Source organism: Podarcis filfolensis (assembly GCF_964270895.1).
Source record: "Podarcis filfolensis genome assembly, chromosome: 17".
Lineage (NCBI taxonomy): Eukaryota > Metazoa > Chordata > Lepidosauria > Squamata > Lacertidae > Podarcis > Podarcis filfolensis.
In genome coordinates, this window is record NC_139621.1 from 6,426,410 (window position 1) to 6,440,125 (window position 13,716).

Genomic DNA, 13,716 nt, shown 5'->3' on the forward strand with positions numbered 1-13,716 from the left:
TTTCTGCCTTTGGCTCAGAGGGGCTCAGAAGTTGAACATACCTGTGCTGAGTGCTCAGATCGGAATCGGATGGATACGTCATCGATGGCCCACTCACCCTTGCCGGCGAAAAGGTCTGTCTGCAGTGGGGGCACATGGTGGGGGAAAAGGAAAGGAGATCTCGTGGGAGGGGGGCTTTTGAATTTGTTTTGGAGGCTCCTTCGATTGACTTATGGGGGAAAAGAAAGGAGCTGGTTGATTAAAATGGTGGGTGACTGGCGATCTCGTGGCAAGGGGGGTATGCTGTGTGTGTGTGGCTAGTTAATGCAAGCTGAGGGTTTTTTTGAATGCTGGACGCCATTTTGTTGCACGTGCTGCTGCAAACTTTGCAGTGCAAAGCCAGGCTGGGGAGCCATCTTAAGTTGAGGCTGCATAGGCTTTGTGGTGCATGTGATTCAGATTCTCTTCAGTTGAACCTCTGGTTACAAAGTTGGTTGGACCGTGTTCTCGAAGCTACCAGCATGAGTTTGACCAGATTGCAGGAGGACAGGAAGACTGGAGTGCCTGGAACAGGTGAGGCTGCAGGTCCCTTATTTGGGCTGCTGGTCCCTTATTTTCAAATCTGTAAGTTGACAGCTATTCTACTGGCTCCCCTCGAAAGGGTGGCCCATCCTTCCTAAAGGCCTCACTTGTTCGCTCATTTGTTATTTTTGGCCCATCTCTGCTCCTTTAAGATAAAAGGGCTGGCAAATCCCAAGCTATCAAATGAGTACGTGGCAAGGAAGGCTCTGTAACTGCAGCTTCAGGGCTGCGTAAGACACAGAGTGCACTTAAAACACACAGACTCCCCTGAATAATCCCAGGAACTGCAATTCACGTTCCCGCGTGACACACAGGCGGGACCCCGTGCTGCCTGCTCTCTCCTTCGCGGCTTGTATGAAGGGGCTAAGTGGCATGCAGGCACCCCACCGATTTCCACAGCGACCTGGCTGCTGGTGGAAGGGGGTTCACGCGTCTTGGAGGAACGTGGGAATGGAGGGGGGGATTGGTAGAAGGAGACGATCCTAAGGTGGGATGGAATGGAAGTCCAGCAAGCAAACACCAGACCTCTTTTTCTCCTCTTTATTAGAAAACCTTTGATGCCAAATATATTAAAGAAGGGGTAGTTGAATGAAGGGGTCATATACATGCTCAGTTCTGGTGGCTCTGCATCTCTGAAGGCAGGAGGTGTATCTTCTCTGGCCTTCTGCTGGGCACTGGCTTGTTCATGTTCAAGCAGAGTCTGTGGCAGCAAAATGTTCTGCAGAAAAGGCCACCCGGAATTCCAGATGCTGCCACGTCTAGCGAGGGAATGTGGCTCGGTGGAACGCAGCAACCAAAGAGCAGAGGTTGCCAGAATTGCCACCTAAGGTCCTGCGTTTCCAAATGCAGCCACCTGCGATCTATGGAACTCCTAGACGTATGGGGCATGCGTAGTTGGGTACAAGTTCCATCTTTTTTAAGAACAGTTAAATGAATGGAGGAGGATAGGCCTAACAGTGAATATTTGTGTTAACAACTAATAATTGAACACTTGGGGGGGGGGGTATTCTATCTCCTTTCACCAGGTGCTACAGCCCAACTCTGACCAGGTAGAGTGGACCGTAAGATTATAAGGTGCTGCCCTCTATGGAGCCAGATCATTGGTCCATCTAGTTCAGTGGTGGCTACAGGTGAGGCTGCAGGTCCCTTATTCTGGCTGCTGGTCCCTTATTTTCAAATCTGTAAGTTGACAGCTATGGCCCAGTTGTAGGGTTGCCGTATTTCTTACATTACAGTATTGTTGTTGTTGTTCTTGTGATTATGATTATTATTATTAATTTTATGATAACAATTTATTGATTTCCCAAAAATAACAAAAAAAGGAAAAAAAAAACATAATAGCCAAATTAAACCATAAATCCATTTCCCTCCATTCCCCCTCTTGGTTTCAAGCAGGTTTTTTTATTTCTCCCATACTCTGTAGATTCTTTCTAACTACATGATTCAAGAAGCTGTTATATATGTTGGCTTTACCATACAATATAAGGAGACGACACAGGAGTTGGGATGCAAGTGAGCCATGCAGAAGCAAGCTGCCGACTAGCTTTGCAGAGCCTCTTTTTATTAGCAGAAGTCAACAATTGGAAACAGTAGTGTAAACCACCCTGAACTTAACATATTTCCAGCAAGGGCACATTTCTAGTGTGAGTGATACATGTGTCAAACAGGTGCTTACCCTGACATTAGACAAAGTCTGATCCACCCATCACGCTCCAGCCAAGTGAAACATTAAGCAAACAGTTTGCGAAAGGACAAAAGGTCAAGGGGGAAACCCTATTTTTCAGCCAAGAAGGCAAAAGGTCAGAGAAAGCAAGCATGATGCTCCCAGACATGCTGTGGCATGTTTTGTGCGAGGTTTGCCTTTGCATTATGGAGCATTACTCTTACACAATAGACATGCATGCCAACCAAATTTAATATCATAGCCCTCTAAATCTAACAGCTGAGTGTTCTTCAACCGTATCCACTCCTTCAACTAACATAGACATGCAGCTTCATGATATAAGCGTAAGTCTGACAGTGCAAATTTGACTCTGGTACTCCATGCTAATTTATTATTATTATTATTGTTGTTGTTTTATTATTACATTTATATCTCAACATTTTCTCCAAGGAGTTTAAGGCGGTTTACGCACTCCCACTCCATGTCCCCTTTTTATCTTTACAATGACCCACTGAGGTAGGTCAGACAGAGAGACAGTGACTGGCCCAAGGTTACACAGTGGGCTTCATGACTGAGCAGCTATTTAAACTCCAGTTTCCCAGGTCCTAGTCCAACACTCTAACCATTACACTAGACCGGTTCTCTAAATTGGACGGGTCCCTCCCCACAAAGGCCAAAAGCCTCTTCAATGGCTATAGGGTGCACAGAAAGGTAGCTTGGCTTGCGCAAAGGTGTGCGTGGAGGGGAGTTGTTTTAAAACAAAAACCCAAACTAGGGCTGCTACCTGGGACTGGTGCTGTGAAGGAAACCCTGTCTCTTAATTGGTTTATGCAAGGTGCCAATCAAGGGACATGAAGAGAGGGCAGCAGCCCCTATATGGGCAGAGGCAAGCTGCAATTGGCTATGGTCTGTGGAGCAGGGGCAAACTCTCAGGAAGAGTGTGAAGACTTGAAGAAGACTTTGAATTCAAACTTGCAACAGAAGCTTTGGCATCTATGGTTCATTTTTCCCACTCATCAGTGTCAAGTGCCATGGCAGCGGTGGCAGCAACAGAGGTGAGTCACCCACATATGTTTGGCACCGACCAAAACAACTTAAGTCAAATCTGTCACTATTTTTTTTATGAGAGAAACCTTTGAATAAGTAGGCCAGTCCCCCAGCTGTCAAAGCAGCATCAGTGAACTTTGCTCGGAAGAAACAGACCTGTCTTCTGTGGCAGGTTTTGTAGCCACACTTGTCATAATGATCCGACAGTCATACCTGGTTATCAAAGCTTGTTTGTTCACTAGATCTTGCCTATGGTATTTTGCCACCTGGCTATTGTATTACCAGGTGGGCATGGGAGATGCTTTCATGGCTCTTTTTTTACAATTTCAATTTTTCATGTGTCGTTTTCTAGCTTTACTCATAATTCAGATGCTGAGTAATAAGCAGGTCTGCCTAGCACAGAGCACGTCTCCTTCTCAGAAGACCTGGCCTTTTGACAATAGTGTTATATTGTATTTATTTAATAAATGGCTGGATGCAGTGACAAGACAACAAAGGAATGATTTAAGACCATAGATAAAGAGGTGGGGGAGATATGTATATATATATAGAGAGAGAGAGAGTGAGTGTGTATCGGGCCCAAACTAACGAACTGAAATTTAATAGGTAAGATCCTACACTTAGGCAAGAAGAACCAGCTGCACAAATATGAGATGGGGAACACCTGGCTTGCCAGTATTACATGTGAAAAGGATCTAGGGGTCTTAGCAGACCACAAGCTGAACATAAGTCAACAGTGTGAACCCTCCCTTTCACCTTTATGTTGGAAGGGGCGCAGAAAGCTTGGTTCATTAATTAATGTTTGGTGGGAATGCCCCAATGTTAAAAACCTTTAGAATGGAGCAAGCATAGGCAAACTCGGCCCTCCATACGTTTTTGGACTACAGCTCCCATCATCCCTAGCAAACAGGACCAGTGGCCAGGGATGATGGGAGTTGTAGTCCCAAAACATCTGGAGGGCTGAGTTTGCCTATGCCTGGAATAGAGTATTCCCCAATTACAGGCCAACCCCATTCTCCAAATCTTGGCTTAGTCCTACTTTCCTCAGATATTGACTTAGGCTTCACCCTGCAGCATAGAGAACTAGTAGACTTCTTACTGACCGCAGCACGATTAGCGATAGCTCACCAATGGAAGAACCAGAGTGAAATATCCTGGACTACATGGGAAAATAATATATGGATACAGCAATGTCTGAGCGTCTCACCAGACACAGGAGGGCAGTTAAAGGCATACTGAATAGAGACACCTTCCAAGACACATAGGCCCCTTTCTTTAACTCTGTTAATGACCAAAATCAAGACCTTGTTATAACAACTGTTCAATATTCTCAATGGAGAGATTACGCTAAGTAATATGTTTGAATGTTGAACGTGTAGATGTATGTCAACAGACAGTGGATAAACAAGCACCCTTAGACGTACTGCTGGACAAGTGTTTGATGGTTATTGTTTATGCATGATGCATTATGTGTGATGCAGCAGCAAAAAAAGCTAATGCTATTCTAGGCTGCATCAACAGAAGTATAGTGTCCAGATCAAGGGAAGTAATGGTCCCACTCTGTTCTGCCTTACTCAGACCACACTTGGAATACTGCGTCCAGTTATGGGCACCACAATTTAAGAAGGATGTTGACAAGCTGGAAAGTGTGCAGAGGATGGCAACCAAGAAGATCAAGGGTCTGGAATCTAAGCCTTATGAGGAGCGCTTGAAGGAGCTGGGTATGTTTAGCCTGGAAAAGAGACGGAGAGGAGATACGATAGCCATCTTCAAATATCTGAAGGGTTGTCACATGGAAGATGGAGCAGGCTTGTTTTCTCCTGCTCTGGAGGGTAGGACACAAACCGATGGCTTCAAGTTACAAGAAAGGAGCTTTTGACTAAACATCAGGAAGATGTTTGGTGGACTCTTATTCCTTGGAGGTTTTTAAGCAGAGGTTGGATGACCATTGTTGTGGATGCTTTAGCTGATATTCCTGCCTTGCCAAGGGGGTTCGACTAGATGACCTACAGGGTCCCTTCCAATTCTACAGACCTGTGATTATGTGATTCTAAATTCCAAATTCCCTCCAGTGGCATGCAGTTTCTAATCTAGCAGCTGCCAGTTGGTTCAGTACCAGATATCTGTGGACCAGAGGCTTATTAACCCCTTAACCCAGAGCTTCCCAAACTTTTCATGTTGGTGGCACACTTTTTAGACATGCATCATTTTGCGACACAGTAATTCAGTTTTATTAGCAAACTGGAGGTTAAACTAATCCCTTTCCAGTCCCAGGAGGAGCACAGGGAGCGTTCATGCAATAGACATTCACAGTTTGGAAAACTCTGCCTTAACCCCTTTTCTCAAGATAGATAGGAGAGCAAGCAGAGGTTCAGGAGTGAAGTTGCTGTACAATTGACTAATACAGGTAAAAATGAATGCCCACTAAGTGTGTCCACCTTAGTAGAAGCCCACCATAAGTGATAGAGGGTTATTTTATCTTTACAGCTTCTGTAACACATAGGAAAGAGGCTCTGATTTATAGAACTCAGCTGAACTGGAGTCCAAGCAAGGTGTTATTGGTTATATTTTCCAGTGCTTTATTGGGCTTAGAGCTGAAGAACTGAAACCTAATTTGATGGCTTTGGTGGGAGCCTTGATGTTGAAGGTACCTACAATCCTGTTGTGGGTTTATATCCCTCCTCCATTATCTAGAGTACAGTCATACCTCAGGTTACAGATGCTTCAGGTTGCACGATTTCGGGTTGCGCACCGCGCCGAACCTGGAAGTACCGTAACTGGTTACTTCTGGGTTTCGGCGCTTGTGCATGCTCAGAAGCGCTGAATTGCGACCCGCGCGTGCGCAGACGCAGCGCTGCAGGTTGCAAACGTGCCTCCCTCACGGATCACATTCGCAACCCGAGTGTCCACTGTACTTATTTCCAGCTAAGTCATATGGCTTACCTTAAAGGCTGACCAGCAGTAGCATAAGCCCCTGAGGGTTACAGTTTTCAACTGGCAACTCACCTGCACAAAACGAATTACGGGGAAATCTGCAGTCCTCCAGACGTTGGATGCCAGGATCCCCATTTCGGCATTACAGCATGAGCTGGCTTTTCATGAGTCAGGCAATCAAACCGCTGCCCTGGATGCAGGTGGATGCATTAGTTGAGATTCTTGCATTGCAGGAGGTTGGACTAAATGATGCTCATGGTCCCTTCCGATTCTATGATTCTAAATGTGAGACCAATTGCCTTTCTTTAAAGGGATTGTTTCCACAAATAAAAAAAAGTTACGCCTGAAATGTTTCCTGCTAGGCCAGGATAATGAGACATTTAGGCAACCAAGGGTCTGTTTGGGGTGAATTTCAAATACTGTATCCTTTGCAGAATGTTGTCTACTTTTCACCCATATGCATATTTAATTACCGTATTTTTCGCTCTATAACACACACCCGACCATAACATGCACGTAGTTTTTAGAGGAGGAAAATCCGTAGGCATGCCACCCGTAGGCATTCCCTCCATAACACGCACAGACATTTCCCCTTACTTTCTAGGAGGAAAAAAGTGAGCGTTATGGTGCAAAAAATACGGTAGTTATTTAAAACTGGGAGAAATCAACTCTGGTTCTTTAAGTTATAATGTTATAATTGACTATAGTCAAATACTTAGCTGATCCTCAGGGGAAGGAACAACTTTTGTATTGGCTAACAGCCCACTCTCCCCAGCAATATTCATATTCGAGACAGAGACTTCACACTTAGTATTGGCCCAGCAGGGCTATCTCTCTGCTGGTATTCAGAGAAAATAGCGCACGCGGATCTGCAGCAAAGTTTTCCAGCACTTTGGACAGCTCCATGTGGTAGTTCTGTGAACAGCAGTGGCAATATTTCAACATGCACAACTGGACAATACCAAACAAAAATATTACAAAGTAGCGGGGAAGCTTTTGAGTTCTCCAGAACTCTTATTCAGGCTGAATGAGGCAAGGTGGGGGTAGGGGGTGGCTCAAAAGTAGGTATACAGATGAATAAATGAAATTCACCACAACATATTATATGGGTATACATAACTGACAGACAAGAAAATTACAGTTAAATTTCAGACTGGCAGTCAGAAAGAATAGTGGAGTCAGATAAAAGGATTATTTTTATTTACAGTGGTACCTCGGTTTTTGACCAGCTTAGTTCACGAACAACTTGGAACCCGAATGCTGCAAAACCGGAAGTAGGTGTTCCGATTTTCGAACTTTTTTTCAGAAGCTGAACATGCTCCATTTTGAATCCCCCTGTGTTTCCTTTTTTAAAAAAAAAATTATTAACAATTTCAACATAACAAATCATCAATACAAATCTTCTTCATTATCCCCCCTTTTAGGTGGTTGGCACCATCTCATACCAAAAGGAGGCATTCACCACCCAATCAGTCCCCTCCAGCTGTCTTTTAATAGCTGAGATGGGCAAGGGTCAAGGGAACAAGGTAGCAGGCTGGACTCCCTCAAGCTGCTTGTCCATGTCTTCAGGCCACAATAATTGAAACTGATCCCAAATGCAGTGGTGCCTCGGGTTAAGTACTTAATTCGTTCCAGAGGTCCATTCGTAACCTGAAACTGTTCTTAACCTGAAGCACCACTTTAGCTAATGGGGCCTGCTGCTGCCACCACGCCACCGCCGCACGATTTCTGTTCTCATCCTGAAGCAAAGTTCTTAACCCGAGGTACTATTTCTGGGTTAGCGGAGTCTGTAACCTGAAGCGTCTGTAACCTGAGGTACCACTGTACTGTAACTGGACCAGATGGTACTCTGGAACTTCTCCCATACCTGTACCATGTGGTGGTAGTCAGATATGCAAAAAAACCCCAGATACTTTTATTTTGGAGCAAAAGCAGTCACACAGTGCCCTAATCAGAATACTCTCCAGATTTGGATTGATCTTGTGCACATAATGCTGTATAGTTCCACAGAATGTGTAAAAGACCTTGTTTCTTCTTGATCACTACTGTGACATGCAATATAGGGCTCACCCAAGCAGGTTTTTCTTCTGTTCCTCTGCTTTCCCAGGGAAAACCAGCCGTTTACTTCCGAATCAGAGCAAACTCCAATCAGGTTTTCTGCAGATTGATGACGTTTGCTCCAGTTCAGCAGTAAGCTGCAGGTTTTCCTGGGGAAAGCAGTGGGACAACAGGAAAACCTCTCAGACCCATGCCTAGAAGTCACGGAAGTAATCACAGGACAAAGGGAAGTGTGGACGATCCTGAAATCAGGATTGTATGGGCTAATTATACTCAGTGCGTTTCTGGGCTCTTGGATCCCATCAGGGCCATGAGCCACCATACTTGAATCCAGTTCTCCATGGTCAGGAGCTTCTCTCCAGGGTCAGCAGCTTAATAACAATAACAATAACAATCTGTTTTTATGCTACCCATCTGACTGGGATGCCCCAGCCACTCTGGGTAGCTTCCAACATATTTTTTTTTAATTATTATTAAAGGTTTTCTTGTTTTACAGAAGTGTGTTTAATGTCTCTCGTATTTTTTCCATGTAACATTTTTACAAATCCATTTCATTTGTTGAGACATTAGGGGGAGAGAAAAAAGGGGTGGAGGGGGGGAAGATGGGTGGGGTTGGGGTCGGGTGGCGATGTTTCTATTATGCTTAATGTATGTAGGGTTTGGTGTCAGCGTTGCTTGTGCTGTTCACTTGTGTTCCTTTGGTGGTGAGAGAGGTTGGGGTTGGCCTAGGGTGTGGTTGTTTGTTTGTGATTGGCTGTGGTGATCTTTTTTTGTGTGTGAGAGTGGGGTGGGTGGGTGTTTTGGATCAGGTTAGCCATATTGATTTGTATGCTGTTGGTGGATTATTGTCATTGTCTTGTTAGGCTGTGTATATGATAAAGGGTAACCATATCGGGGTGAAGGCATCTTCTTCTATTTGTCCCCGTGTCAGTTTCAGTTTATTGGTTAATTTTTCTAGTAGGGCTGTTTCCCATACTATTTGGTACCATTGGTCCATGCTTACCTGGGAATCTGTTTCAGAGGCTGAACATGAGGAATCCGAGCCTGCACAGGAGTCCCTGCCTCCAGGGCCGGCTGAGCTGGGGCAGGGGCTTGAACCTGAAGGGCCCTCACCTGTGCCAGATCCTCAGGAACAGACACTAGCTGAATCCGCTCTGGCTCTGGAGGTGATCGAGGACCCATTGCCTGCAGGTGCTCCTTTCCCAGCCCTGTCAGGGGAAGGTGAGGTTGCCTCTGGGCCCAGTAACCCTCCAGCCTCTCCTGAGCTGCAGAGGCTCAGGGCAGAGAGGCGGAGGGAACTAAGTTCTCACAGGAGGAGTGCTCGCCTTAAGGCCAGGAGAGGCAAGTCACCTGTGGGCCGGGACCGCCCTATGCCTCAGAGGAGATAAAGGCCAGTCAGCCCAGGCCCAGGTTGCGGGAGCAACATCGTTGGTAACCTGTTCCTGCCAGCACCCTGTCCTGCTCTTCCAAAGTTCCTGACCATGCCCGGCTTCTTGCCTTGGACCCTGCTTCGCCCTTGACGGAGAGCCCCCATATCCTCGACCTAGGACCAGACTCAGACCACACCGCATGGTAACCCCCCCCCCCCGGGACCAGCACATTACTCCTGACAGGTCTCTCCAGTGTCTGGTTATGGTGTTTCTGGCTGCTGAAAGTAGGTGGGTTATGAGTGCTTTGTGGTGTAAATGGGCATTGTTGTCTTGGAAGATGTTTAGTAGGGCCAATTCTGGGGTGATGTCTAATACTTGCTTAGTTATTTTACATATTTCTCGTATGGCTGTTGTCCAGAATAGTTGGATTTTTGGGCACTCCCATCACATGTGGAGGTATGTGCCTGTGGAGGTGCACCCTCTCCAGCATTTTGGTGAGGTTCCTGGGCGTATTAGCACTAGTTTTCTTGGTGTTAGGTATCACCTGTAGGTGAGTTTCAGAGTGAGTTCTTTTCTTTTTGTTGATATGGATTTAAAGGGGGGTTTAGACCACATTCTGGTCCATTGAGTGGGGTTAATCTCATAGCCTATGTCATTCTCCCATTGTTTTTTGATTGTGTCTAGGGGGTTTGTGGGATTTTGGAGTAGCATTTTGTATATTGCGGATACCATCCCTTTCCCGTGTCCCTTTCTTGTTAGGAGGAGGTTTTCAAAGGTTGTCAGGGGCCTAGTTGCCGCTGATTTGCTTCCAACATATTTAAGCACAATAAAACATCAAACATTACATCAAATCCTACATAGCCTGAAAGCCTGTTTGCTGCCCCTTTTGTTCCAAGTACCTCCCACCTCAGCCTGGATGAGCTGATGTTTCCCAGTGCTCAGACCAGGGTGCTGGCCACTCCGCTTTACAAAGCCCAGCACTGTGCCTGAGTTGTCACTGGCAACCTAGAAGTGGTATTCCTGGAACAAGGACCGCCACCTCCTCTCCATCCTCTGCATTGCAGGCCATGAAGTCTCTGTGGCGCGTGCATCAGAATATCCGACAGACCCTGTTGCGGTGTGGAACCAATATCCAAAACAAATGTAAATGTGGAAAATAAATAAATATTATTTTCCACCATAGAGTCCTGGAACCTTATAAAGGCCTTTGGTGAGGTGGGGTTATTGTTTCTGTTAATTGCTAAGTTATGCATTTTGTGTGTTTTTATATAACCACCCTGTGATCTTTGGATGAAGAGCAGTATAGAAATTTTAACAACCACCACCACCCTTAAGGGAGATTCTTCAGTTTCTCCTTGCAGGCAGCTCATCAACAGCACCACCTAATCTTTGCAGCATTTGCAACAGGAGCAAGTTATCCTCCTACATTTAATTTCCCTTGACTCATTGGTTGTTTCCTTGGCTGTTAAATGGCTCTAGTTTTGCCTTCCTGCCTTCAGGAAACAGTTTATGAGTTTGTTCATCATTTAGTAGAAATGCAATTACTGTGAGTTCTGCCTGCTGGGCATCAGATTATTTGGCTTTAAAGGGAGAGCAGAGAAAGAGATTTGCAGAAGGAAATCCCATGGAGAATGTTTCTTCAGTGCTGAACTGGGAGCTTTTTCTATTTGTCCCATCATCTTCTTGCAACAGGACTTTCCTGATCACCAGTGTCCTAGCAAACAAGTCGGCACCCAGCACATAGACCAGGACTGGTTGCTGGATCACAACTCCCACCATCCCTGACCATTCTCCATGCTGGCTGGGCCTGACTGGAGTTGGAGTCCAACAGCCTCTGGAGGGCCACAGGTTCCCCAACCCTGACACAACGTGGGTCTCTTGATTTCTGGTATCAAAACTTAAGCGTATACTTTTAGGCAGCTCTTGCCGGTACTTGTTAAGGCTCCTCCACACACTGGATTTGGAGGGTATACATACATGCTATCAGTGCTGCACACTAGGCAGCTTCTGTGGCAGGTTTGGTTTTGTACTGGGATAGGGTGTGTTATGTACTGAGCTGAATCCTAGAACAATAGGATCCAGAATGCAGCAGTCTGATTCGTCCACAGGAGCCACCCAATCCAGCTCCAGGTGGAAGTGAATCAGTGACCTGATTGGCCTGCAGAAGCAGCCAATCAGGTTCCTGGATGAAGTGAATCAGCAACCTGATTGGCCTGCCAGAGCAGCCAATCAGGCTTCTGGAGGAAGTAAATCTGCAACCTGATTGGCCTACAAGAGCAGCCCAGAATTAGCCAATCACGCAGGGTCCATTGTGTAAATAATGTATATACAGTGGTACCTCGGGTTACAGACGCTTCAGGTTACAGACGCTTCAGGTTACAGACTCCACTAACCCAGAAATAGTACCTCCGGTTAAGAACTTTGCTTCAGGATGAGAACAGAAATTGGGTGGCAGCGCCGCAGCAGCAGTGGGAGGCCCCATTAGCTAAAGTGGTGCTTCAGGTAAGAACAGTTTCAGGTTACGAACGGACCTCCAGAACGAATTAAGTTCTTAACCTGAGGTACCACTGTATAGCTAGATGTTTTGGGGAAAGTTTCATTCATTGCTACTACAAGCTGAATAAAGAGCATGAAATTCACATTCCAAGTATATTTCAGGGTGAAACTGAGGCAAAGCCTGGTTCTGTCACAGTCAGCCAGATGATGGGGACCAAGGCAGGCTGATAGTCAGGATCCAGAGGGAGTAGTACGGCCCTTTAAGCAGCATGCGCCACACAGCAGTCACAAAGGCCAGAGAAGCAGATGTAGTCAGAGACAGACCAGGAGTCATATGCCATTTGAGCTGAACGTGCCTTTGTGACTGCTCTCAGGGACATGATGCACTCACTGAAGAGTATGTGCTTCAAACTCTGATCTTGTTACTGATGAATTCTCATTTCTATAGACCTAATCCCCCCCACAAACCAACGTGATATGCATTCAGGATTTATTTGAGAGACATAAGCCTCAGGTCTGCATTTGGGAATGTACACTTTTAGGGATAATAATAATAATAATAATAATAATAATAATTTTCTTACTTATACAGTGGTACCTTGGTTTAAGAACAGCCCTGTTTACAAACTATTTGGTTTATGAACTCTGCAAAACCGGAAGTAGTGTCCCGGTTTGTGAACTTTACCTTGGTCTAAGAACAGAAGCCGAACAGTGGAAGGACACCGGTGGTGGGAGGCCTCATTAGGGAAAGCATGCCTCGGTTTAAGAACGGTTTTGGTTTAAGAACGGACTTCCGGAACGGATTAAGTTCGTAAACCGAGGAACCACTGTACCATACCCATCTGGCTGGGTTTCCCCAACCCTCTGGGCACCTTAGAGCGCATATAAAAACATAATAAAACGTCAGACATTAAAAACATCCCAGTACAGGGCTGCCTTCAAATGATTTAGCTTTAAGAATAAGTACCCAAATTGAATTTGCTTTCCTCTTCCCTCCCCATTGCCATCTCTGCCCCCACCCCCATAGTATATACAAATAGTGATTCTCTTAGGGATCTTAGGAGCCCATAAGCTTAACATGAGCCAACAGTGTGATGCAGCAGCAAAACAAGCTAATGTTATTATAGACTGCATCAATGGAAATATGGTGCCCAGATCAAGGGAAGTAATAGTACCACTCTATTTCATCTCTTTTCCAGGCTAAGCATACCCAGCTCCTTCAATAGTTTCCCGTAAGGCTTGGTTTCCAGTCCTTTGATCATCTTGGTTGCCCTTCTCATGCACACATTCCAGCATATCAATATCCTTCTTAAACTTTGGCACCATGATGATGCTCCTGGCTGGTGTGGCCTTTTCCTGGTCATGCAAACTGGTTCGACAGCCAGCTCTTTCGCTCGTTCAAATTATGTCACTGCCCCCAAAGCAGACGAGGCAAACGGGTTAATATTCTGTATTCTCTTACTTTGGTTTCTGGAGTGCATCATCTTTGTAACTCATTCAGAGTTTGTGGGACTGAACAGACTAAAAATTGAGATGAACTGCTTTTTGCTTCTACGTCTATTCCAAAGAGATAGTTTTACCGTTCTA

General features: G+C 45.5%; 1 long non-coding RNA gene across 1 annotated transcript; it reads right to left on the reverse strand.

Annotated features, from left to right (window-relative positions):
- Window positions 1-8,868: 8,868 nt before the first annotated feature.
- LOC310752384 lies at window positions 8,869-10,403 on the reverse strand. The gene is made up of 2 exons (XR_014542930.1): window positions 9,868-10,403; window positions 8,869-9,266 (listed from the first exon to the last, which is right to left on the reverse strand). It is a non-coding gene; the product is annotated as an uncharacterized lncRNA (long non-coding RNA).
- Between the last annotated feature and the right edge of the window lie 3,313 nt (window positions 10,404-13,716).